The sequence below is a fragment of the Tachyglossus aculeatus genome (genome assembly GCF_015852505.1).
Source record: "Tachyglossus aculeatus isolate mTacAcu1 chromosome 12 unlocalized genomic scaffold, mTacAcu1.pri SUPER_6_unloc_2, whole genome shotgun sequence".
Taxonomy (NCBI): Eukaryota; Metazoa; Chordata; class Mammalia; order Monotremata; family Tachyglossidae; genus Tachyglossus; species Tachyglossus aculeatus.
The window spans coordinates 16,696,225-16,707,849 of NW_024044829.1; the positions used below are offsets into that span (position 1 = coordinate 16,696,225).

General features: G+C 41.3%; 1 pseudogene; it reads right to left on the reverse strand.

The window, feature by feature from the left end:
- Positions 1-1,467: 1,467 nt before the first annotated feature.
- LOC119921442 lies at positions 1,468-9,838 on the reverse strand (annotated as a pseudogene).
- Between the last annotated feature and the right edge of the window lie 1,787 nt (positions 9,839-11,625).

Sequence of the window (11,625 nt, forward strand, 5' to 3'; positions counted from 1 at the left end):
TAATAATGGCATTTATTAAGTGCTTACTATGTGAAAAACACTGCTCTAAGCACTGGGAAGGTTACAACGTGATCAGGTTGTCCCACGGGGGGGCTCACAGTCAATACCCATTTTACAGATGAGGTACCTGAGGCACAGAGAAGTTAAATGACTTGCCCAAAGTCACACAGCTGACAACTGAAGGAGCCGGGATTTGAACCCATGACCACTGCCTCCAAAGCCCCTGCTCTTTCCACTGAGCCAGCACTTAGTACAGTGCTGGTACAGTGGATAGACCACGGGCCTGGGAGACAAAAGGTCATGGGTTTTAATCTGCCTGTATCACTTGTCTGCTTTGTGGCCTTGGGCAAGTCACTTCACTTCTCTGGGTCTCAGTTGCCTCATACATAAAATGGGGATTAAGACTATGAGCCCCAGTTCGGTCAGGAACTGCATTTAACTCGATTTGCTTGTATCCACTCCAGGACTTAATATAGTGCCTGACACACAGTAAGTGCTTAACAAATGCTACAGTTATTATTATTATACTGTACTAAGTGCTGGGGTAGATACAAGATAATCAGGTCCCACATGGAACTTACAACAGACAATTGGAAGAGCCGGATATAGAACCTATTCATTCAATTCAATAATATTTATTGGAATGGAGGAGGAGCTGAAGAAACGTGGGTCCTAGTCTGGGAAGGCCTCTTGGAGGAGGTGAGCTTTCAATAAGGCTTTGAAGGGGGGGTGGAGTGATTGGTGGATTTAAGGAGGGAAGGCATTTCAAGCCAGAGGTAGGACGTGGGCCAGGGGTCGACAGTGGGCCAGGCAAGATCAAGACAACAGAGGAGCAGAGTGTATGGCTGGGCTGTAGAAGGAGAGAAGAGACGTGAGGTAAGAAGAGGCAAGGTGATGGAGAGCTTTGAAGATAATAGTGAATAGTTTTTGTTTGATACAGAGGTTGATGGGTTGAGGTTGATGAGGAGGGGGGTGACATGTCCAGAACGTTTCTGAAGAAAGATAATCTGGGCAGTAGAGTGAAGTATGGACTGAAGTGGTGAGAGACAGGAGGATGGAAGGTTGGAAAGGAGACTGATACAGTAATTCAGGTGGGATTGGATGAATGATTGTACTAACATGGTATTAACCCATGACCTTCTGGCTCCCAGGGCCAGGTACCATCCACTATGCAATGCTTCTCCCTTGCCCATATTCCTGACTGTCTTGCTGTTTGGTGAAAGCAGCAGCAGTAATAATCCCAGACCAGGCCCAGCACTGAGAGATTCTGAAAGGGTCTGAGGGAAGGTCTTACCCCTCCTCACCGAGAAAGAATCATTTATACCCAATTGTCTCACACACAAAGGGAAGATTCTACCCCAATACTGATTTAAAAACCTTACGGTACCATAGCTAACTTCAATTCCCTTAATTGTGTGAGGATCAAAAAAGCTTATTGTTCATTACAACAATCAGTCAGGATATCTTTTAAGATCCAAATAATCTTCTCAGAGCTTCTTTCACATCCTTGGTCCTCAGGCCCTCAGTCAGAGGGTTCAGCATGGGGATCATCACCATGTAGAACACAGACACCACTTTCTTCTGATCCATTGAGTACCTGGAGTTCGGCTGTGTATAAATAAACGTCAGAGTCACATAGAACAGCGGGATGGTGATGAGCTGAGAGGCACAGGTGCAGAAAGCCTTTTGTCTCCCCTCAGTGGAAGGGATTATCAGAATTGCATAGAGGATATACAGATAGGAGATGGCTATGATGGATTTCGTGACCGAAATGATGAGAATCGAAGTGAGAGAAATCAAGATTTGAGCCACTCGGGAGTCAGAACAGGCAAGCTCCAGCAAAGGAGGTAAATCACAAGAGAAGTGATTAATTTCTTTCGGCTCACAGAAGGAGAAACTAATCACTGAACTTTCGAAAATCAGAGCATTGACACAGCAGTCTATATAGGAAGTCACGACCAGCTGGATAGACCTTGTTGGACATGATGAGCAGGTAGAGCAGAGGCCTGCAGATGGCAGAGTAATGATCAAAAGCAATCATTGCTAGTAAGAAGCACTCGTTGGTCCAAAAGGTTGCAGTCATAGCAAACTGAACAGCACAACCCCCAAAAGAAATGGTTCTCTTCACCTGCAGGAGGTTCTCTACCATCTTTGGAGTGACCCACGACGAATAGCACATGTCAGAGAGAGACAAGTGGCTGAGGAAATAATACATAGGGGTGTGTAATTGGGGGCTGGCCCGAATTAACATAATTATGCCAAGGTTGCCCATCAAGGTGATCATGTAGATCACTAGAAAGAGTCCAGAAGGGATGGCTTGTCAGTTTTGGTCATCAGTGAATCCAGAAAGAATGAATTCTGTTTCCAAAGTGCCATTTCCAGCCACCATTAGTGTCTTGTCTTTCATCTCCTGCGAATGGAGAGTGGAGTTGTTGTCAATCAATCAATCAATCAATCAATCAATCGTATTTATTGAGCGCTTACTATGTGCAGAGCACTGTACTAAGCGCTTGGGAAGTACAAATTGGCATCACATAGAGACAGTCCCTACCCAACAGTGGGCTCACAGTCTAAAAGGGGGAGACAGAGAACAGAACCAAACATACCAACAAAATAAAATAAGTAGGATATTAATACTAATTAATTAATTAATTAATTAATACTAATTAATTAGTACTAATTAATACTAATTAATATTAATAATAAATAAGTACTGGACTGGCAGCACAGCGATGATTATCTGAAAGAGGGGAGAGAACCTGCAGTCAAAATAATTAAAGGTGTAATAACCTGATTCTCCACCACAGTAACAATACAGATAATCAGATTTTCAGTGATACCGGTCAGAATTAGATATCACACCAGGGAGTACTTGAACCTCAAGCCATTGAATCTTGCACTGAACTAATTCAAGTCTCAGTCACCCTACCCATTCAAGTGACGACCATGAAATAAGAAGTTGGAGATGACCAAATGGAATGGAAAACCTTACCCAATCATGAAAGTATTGTTTTTATGGATTCCTAGAAAGTCCTTGAGAATTAAATACTAGGTGGTATTTGGGAACTGGATCGCTAGATAACTTGATAGTTTTTTTTTACCTGGAAACCACAGAGAATCATCATTAAAGTGTCCTTATTATCTTGGGATTAAGTGTAGTAAGAAAAACAAGAGGTAGATAGGGGGCTATTTCTGTGCTGTGGAGTTGAAAAATTAATCAGAGCAGGTATTTATCATGCCTTCATTAGGAGTATTTCGTTTTCTCACAGAGTCCCCTAAATTCATTCATGCCTTTTGCAATGAACCTCAGGTACACTGGTCAGAGAGGCAGACATTGAATTATCTTGAATTTGCTTATCAGAGTTTCAATCTGTGCATCATCATCTCTATCTTAGCTCTCTTGTCCTGCATGGTCCTGAGGGGCCTGGGTAGGTGTTCAATACAGATTTGTCAATCCTTCCACTCTGGGTAGTCATTTACCCTCCTCCATTCTTCCATCTTACTTTTTTTCTTGGGTCTTCCTCTAATCCTGATCCAACTCACAGTGGTATTCTATAAGTCAGTCAATCAACCAATCAGTTGTATGTCTTGAACATTTACTGTGTATTGAGCACTGTAGTAAGTGCTTGGGAAAGCACAGTGCAATAGAGTAGATAGACACGACCCCTGCTGTATCTTCTCTATTGGCCCATTATATTATGCTCAATCTCAATTCCTCTGGTTAATTCATTAGAACCTACAGAAATGTCAATGTCAGAATACTTGCCTAACTGAATAAAATACCATCTAATTACCATTTGAACCCAATTTTCTCTATATTTTAAGCCATCCTACAGAGCAGACATCACGCCCTTCAAAAATGGGGTGAGAGGAGAAGGATCCTGAGATTGTTGTAGTAAATCAGTAGTATTTCTTGAGCACCTACGAAGCTCAAAGTGCTGTACTAAGCACTTAGGAGAGTATAAAAGAATAGTATAATGTTCGCTATAAACAAGTGTCTGTAGTTATGTAAGAACAATGAGAAAAGGCATGGCATAGTGGATAGAGCTTGGGCCTGAGAGTCAGACTGTCATAGGTTCTAATCCCAGCTCTGCCATTGTCTGCTGTGTGACCTTGGGCAAGTCACTTGACTTCTCTGTGCTTCAGTTACCTCATCTGTAAAATGGGGATTGGGACTGTGAACCCCACCTGGGGCATGGACTGTATCCAACCTGATTTTCTTGAATCCAGCCCAGTGCTTAGTACAGTGCCTGGCACATAATAATATCATTATCAAGTGCCATCTAGTTGTTTCCAATTCATAGCAACTCTATGAATATATTTTCTACAGAACGTCTTAACTTCTGTCATAATCTGTAACCCGTTATTGCTGTTATGGTCTCTATCCATCTAGCTGCTAGTCTGCCTCTTCCACATTTTCCCTGGACATTTCCTAGCATCAGTGTCTTCTCCAGAGAATTAGTCCTCCGGATTACGTGTACAAAATATACTAATCTAAACCAAGCCATTTGGCCTTCCAAAGACCACTTTTTCTTAATCCTCTCCAAAATCAATTTGGTTGGTTTTTGGACAGTCCATGCTATTCACAAAAGGGGAAGCAGTGTGGCTCAGTGGAAAGAGCCCGGGATTTGGAGTCAGAGGTCATGGGTTCAAATCCTGACTCCATCACTTGTCAGCTGTGTGACTTTGGGCAAGTCACTTCACTTCTCTGGGCCTCAGTGACCTCATCTGTAAAATGGGGATGAAGACTGTGAACCCCCGTGGGACAACCTGATCGTCTTGTAACTTCCCTGGCACATAGAACAGTGCTTGGCACATAGTAAATGCTTAATAAATGTCATCATTATTATTATTAAAAGCCTTCTCCAGCACCCTTTTCAAAAGAATTGATGCTCTCTCTATCCTGTTTTTTTCACTGTCCAGCTTTTTGATCCTTACATTGTCATTGGAAACACCATAGAACTAACAATTTGTATTTTTGTGGCAATTGTTCCATCAGCATATTTCATTACTTTTTCCAGGCTCTTCATAGCAAGTCTTTATTATTGATTATTGATCCCAGGAACGAAAAATTGTCAACTATATCAATCTTCTCTCCATCCTCTACAAATGTATTAAAACTCCCAGTTGTCATGATCTTTGTATCCTTGACATTCAAATATAGGCCCATCTTTTTGCTCCGTTCCTTAACTTTTAATAATAAGCCCTTGAAAACTTCTTCACTTTCTGCTAGTAGGGTAGTATGATCAGGAAAACGAAAGTTGTTAATATTCCTTCCTCCAATCTTTACTCCCCGTTCATCTTCATCTAGTCCAGCTACTCTCATAATGTATCTGGTATAGAGGATGATCAGATAAGGTGATGATACATCCTTGTCTTACACCCTTACTAATGGGAAACCAATCTTTTACTCCTTAGTTTGTTCTTACTGTAGCCTGCTATACGGCTTACAAGTTCCATATTAATGCAATTAAATGATCCAGAATCCCCATTTTCCTTAGGGCTTGCCAGAATTTCTAGTGATCCAAACAGTCGAAGGTCAGATAACAAATACAGTAATTATTATTAATCAGGTATCAGATGTGATGAAACAATCACATAATCTGATTGAATTTTGATAAAGTGGTCCAAGTTGGGTGGAACTGTCCAGAGCAAATCCAAGTAACCAAGAGGCAGTAGATGGTAGAGCACTTATTAAAGCCTCCAGGGCCATAAGAGGCTCGTTTTTCCATTGGGAGTCTGGCTGTTGAGAAAAGCACTAGGCCATTAAGCTCCTCTGTAGCTCAGCATGAAGGCTATATGATTCCTGGACTGTAAAAGCTCCTCCTGTAATCTCTAAGCCCCTTGTGGGCAGGGAACATGTCTAGCAACCCCTGTTTTACTGTTTTCTCTCAAGGGATTAGTACAGTGCTCTGCTTCAGTCCATCAATCAATCATACTTACTGAGCACTTACTGTGTGCAGAATACTGTACTAAGCGATTGGGTGAGTACAGATAAACAATATTACAGGCACATTCCCTGCCCACAGTGAGCTTACAGTCTAGAGGGGAGACAGACATTCATTTAAATGAATACATTACAGATGTGCACATACATGCTTTGGGGCTGGGTGGTGATGAATAAAGGGAGGAAATCAGGGCAATGCGGAAGGGAATGGGAGAATAGGAAATGAGGGTTTAGCCTGGGAAGCTCTTTTTGAAGAGATGTGACTATAATATTGCTTGAAGTCATGGAGATTAATTGTCTATTGGACACGAAGAGGGTGGCCATTCCAGGCCAGAGCCAGGAGTGGGCGAGAGGTCAGCGGCAAAATGGGGGAGATCGAGTTTCAGTAAATAGGTTGGCATTAGAGGAGTAAAGTGTGAGGAGAGTAGCGAGGTGAGGTAGGAAGGGGTATGGTGATTGAGTGGTTTCAAGCCTATGGTAAAGAGCTTCTGTTTGATGCAGAGATGGATGGACAATTGCTTGAGATTCTTGGCAGGGCTGAGCCGAGGACATGGGCTGAGCATTTCTGTACAAAAATGATCTGGACAGCAGAGTGAAGTATGGACTGGAATGGCGAGAGGCTGGAGCCGAGGAGTTCAATGAGGAGGCTGATGTAGTAATCAAGATGTGATAGGAGAAGTGCTTGGATTAACATGGTAGCAGTTTGGATGGAGAGGAAAGGACAGACTTTAGCGATGTTGTGAAGTATTGGTTAATTGGATTACATGGATGTCGAGCAGCCTGTCCTAGTGGCTAGAGCATATACCTGGGAATCAGAATGATCTGAATTTTAATCTTGACTCTGCCCTTTGTCTGATTTGTGACTTTGGGCAAGACACCTAACTTCTCTGCACCCAGTTACCTTATTTGTACAGTGGGGGTTAAGACTATGAGCCCCATGTGGAACGTGGTTTGTGTCCTACCTGATTAACTTGTATCTACCCCAGCACATAGTAAAGTCCCTGGTACATAGCAAATAGCATAAAAAGGTGATATCCCTCATGGAGACAAGGTCTTGATAATCTAGACTTCAGTGAGGATTTTTGAATTTTGTCGGGTAGAAGTAAAAATATTTTTAGTTATTCAAAAGATGTGATGTACAAATAATCACTATATAAGTAACCTTTAATAAAAAATACCATTTAATGCTATTAAATACCGTTTGAAAAAAGAAATAGCAATAGATGAAAAATTCCCATTAATAAAAACTGAGATGTTTTACAGTTGTTACAGTTAAATGTTGCATATCTGGGTTGAAATCACAACAATGAAACTATAATACAATTAGATGTTTTAACTATATTAAAACAGTAAAACATCATATCATACAGACTGTATAGATAGTATCTCACTGCTATACAAGCACATTGGAAGGGTGAGCAAGCCCCATGGTTGGAGCTAGTTTTGGTCAGGAATCGTGTCTACCAACTCTACTGTCTTTTACTCACCCAAGAGTTTAGTACAGTGCTCTGCACACAGTAACTACTCAATATATACCAATGATTGATTGATTAAAGGAATCAGAATTATCTTTCCCTCTTAAATCCCACTTTCCTTCTAGATTCTTATGGATATTACTCTACATGTAGACTAGCAATAACCCAATCTTGGCACTAGGAAGTGCATGACAAATATTATTGAAAGTATGCCATTCCAATGAGACAATGCATTAACAGAATAATGTAACTTCAGAAGAAGACAGAGAGCAGAGCACAGGGCACGAGCTGCAGGGAAAAAAGGCTGGCCACAGGTTCACTTAGAAGTACGCAAGTCATCTAAATGAATCAGTTAAATGACTGGACTAAATTTGTGATTTTGTCTGGGATGTAAGGTTGTTTTGGTTCTTCTAGACCAAATCTTCCCCATCACCCCAGCTGCAGTCATGAGGGCAGTTCATTTGGGTTTGGTGGAGATTGGATAAGGGGGAGTACTGTATTTACTATTCCAGTGTCTTGTAAGACCTTCATAATAATAACTGACATTTGTTCAATACTTACAGACCTGCATATAAACACTGTGGTATTTGTTCAGCACTTACTTGTTCACACCAAGCACTGTACTAATTGCTGTGGTATATACAAAATAAACAGGTCTCACGTGGAGCTCACTGACAACGTAGGAGAGAGATCAGGTATTGCCTGGATTATCTTTCAACAGCAATGCTCTGGGCATGTCACCCCCTTCTTCAAAAATCTCTAGTGGTTGCCTGTCAACCTTCGCATGAAGCAAAAGCTCCTCACAATTGGTTTCAAAGCTCTCCATCACCTTGCCCCCTTCTACCTCGCCTCCCTTTTCCCCTTCTACAGCCCAACCCACACACTCTGCTCCTCTGCCGCTAACCTCCTTACTGTGCGTTGTTCTCGCCTGTCCCACCGTCGACCCCTGGTTCACGTCCTACCTCTGACCTGGAGTGCCCTCCCTCCTCACATCCACCCAACTAGCTCTCTTCCCCCCTTCAAAGCCCTACTGAGAGCTCACCTCCTCCAGGAGGCCTTCCCAGGCTCCTGGAGCCCCCGCTTTCCTCTGATCCTCCTGCCCTCCCTATCACCCTTAATCCATCCCTCTACTCTACCCCTTCCCACAGAATTTGTCTATATTTGTAAATATTTATTGTTCTATTCATTTTATTAATGATGTGTATATATTCTATCTATTTAGATTCTATTGATGACTATCTACTTGGTTTGTTTTGTTGTCTGTCTCCCCCTTCTGGACTGTGAGCCTGTTGTTGTTGGGTAGAGATTGTCTCTGTTGCCGAACTGTACTTCCTAAGTGCTTAGTACAGTGCTCTGCACTCAATAAATACGATTGAATGAATGAATGAATGAATGAATACCCATTTTGCAGAAGAAAGCAGGGAGAAGTTGTTACTTGTGTAAGGTCACACATTAGGTTATGTGGCCAAGATTTAAAGGCAGATCCTCCAGTCCCAAGGCCCATGTGCTACCCATTAGGCCATGCCGTTTCTGCATAATGGCATTAGAAACAGCAAGCTAAGCTCTTTTAAGGGTTATGGGATTGCTTTGATCACTTTTTGTGTCAACTTGCTCTCTGGATCTCCCAGAGCTGAGCCTCAGAACAAATCAATCAATTAATCAATTGCATTTTTGAATGCTTACTGTGTGCAGAACAAATAAAGCCCTGATTATATGCTGTTATTCAATCAATGGAATTTACATAGCACTTACTGAGTGCAGGGCGCTGTACTAAGTGCTTGGAAGAAGATAATACAAAGAGTTGGTAGACATATTCTCTACCAACACACTTGGCTGGCTTGCTGGTCATTGAAATCATCAGCAGTAATAATTCCAGACCTGACTCAGCATTAAGAGAGATTCTGAAAGTGTCAGAGGGAAGGTCTTATCCCCTTCTCACCTGGAAAGAATGATTTATACCAAACTTCCCCACACACAAAGGGAAGAATCTCCTGCATTATTGATTTTGAAGTCTTAGAGTACCACAGCTAACCTCAATTCCCTTAATTGTGTGAGGATCAAAAAAGCTTCTTGTTCATTGCATCCATCAATCAGGACATCTTTTAAGAACCAATTTTCTTCTGAGAGCTTCCTTCACATCCTTTTTCCTCAGGCTGTAAATCAAAGGGTTCAACATGGAGATTACAACCATGTAGAACACAGACACCAATTTCTTCTGATCCATTGAGTACCTGGAGTTTGGCTGCATATAAATAAACAATGCAGTCCCATAGAACAGCGTGACAATGGTCAGATGAGAGGCACAGGTGGAGAAAGCCTTGTGTCTCTCCTCAATGGAGGGGATTCTCAGAATTGCAGAGAGGATGCACAGATAGGAGATGGCTATGAGAATCGTGACCAAAATAATGAAAGTCATAATGACAGGATTCATTCATTCATTCATTCATTCATTCATTCAATCGTATTTATTGACAGCTTACTGTGTGCAGAGCACTGTACTAAGCGCTTGGGAAGTACAAGTTGGCAACAAGATTAGAGACTCTCAGGTGTTGGAACAGGAAAGCTTCAGCAAAGGAGGGAAATAACAGAAGAAGTGATTGATTTCATTCGGCTCACAGAAGGACAAACTGAACACTGAACTTTCAAAAACCGTGGCATTGACTCAGCTCCCTAAATAGGAAGCCACGACCAGCTGGAAATGCAGCTTGATACACATGATGAGCAGGTAGAGCAGAGGCCTGCAGATGGCAGAGTAGCGATCAAACACCATCACTGCTAGTAAGAAGCAGTCGTTAGTCCCAACGATTGCAGCTAAAGCTAACTGAACAGCACAACCCACAAAGGAAATGGTTCTCTGCCCCTGAAGGAGGTTCTTCAGCATCTTTGTAGTGACCGACGATGAATAGCACATGTCAGAGAACAAGTGGCTGAGGAAATAGTACATAGGGGTGTGTAATTGGGGGCTGGCCCAAATTAACATAATTATGCCAAGATTGCTCATCAAGGTGGTCATGTAGGTCACTAGAAAGAGTACAAAAAGGATGTCTTGTAAGTTTTGGTCATCAGTGAATCCAAAGAGACTGAATTCTGTAACCAAAATACCATTCCCAACTGCCATTAGAATCTTGCCTTCCATCTGTTACAAGTGGAGAGTGGAATTGCTGTCCTTCCAGACTGGCAGCAGTAGCAACAACTATTAAGAAGAGGGTAGAGAACTGGAGTTAAAATGATTAAGTATACAATGACCAGGTTCCCCAGCACAGTAACAATATAGAAGATCAGAAAAAAGCACAAAAATGACCTATAGCTCTCAGTCTTTGGTTAATTCTAACAGAATGAGCATGGGAGTTATTCTTTTTGCCATTTAATTCAAAAGGGTCATCTGCTAAAATAGAACTGAAGATGGAACAAGTCTTAGCAACGTGGAGTTACTAGAATGATTAAAAAATAAAACAAAGTGGAGAAACCCAAAAAATCCCACTCAGTTGATTGAAACATGTCAAAGAATCAAATCATTATGATCCAAAACTCTTACTGTTCTTACACTCTGGCCTCAGATTCCACTTTATGCTTAATCGACTAACTGTGCCAGAATTACAGTGATTTTTTTGGCTTAGGAAAGTTTGGAGGTATGTTTTTCAAAGTAGTTCAACTGAGGCAACTGAGTGAAAATAAAATATCCTAAAATCAAGATCCCTGAAATGCTGAAAATAATGTCCTATTTGAAATTCAGGAAAATATTTGAAATGAAATACATTTTTAAAAATTTAGCTTTGAAATACAAATTCCTTTCTTCCTTGCATTTTCCATCCTATTATCACGTACTCTTACCTCTGTTTGCCTGACTTTCTCCATATTTGAAAACTGATGACTGAGTCTCTGATGTAGCCTCCCATCAGGAAAAACAGATGAATCTCAATCTTGAGACTTCCAAATAATTGTTGGTTAATCCACTGGTTATAGCAGTGAGTGAACCAGAAGCAGTAAGAGAAGTATTGGTGCGTCATTACCAAAACATAGAAATCATAGGTAGAGCTTGAAGAATACCAGCAAATTAATTCTCAAATGTTTGTATGAGACAAGAGCTCATAAGAACATACAGATACACCAATAATTAATTCATAAAGGAAATAACATCTTTCATTATCTAAGACCTAAAGTAAAATCCATAACAGAAATCCTGATAAATATCTCCTCTTATAA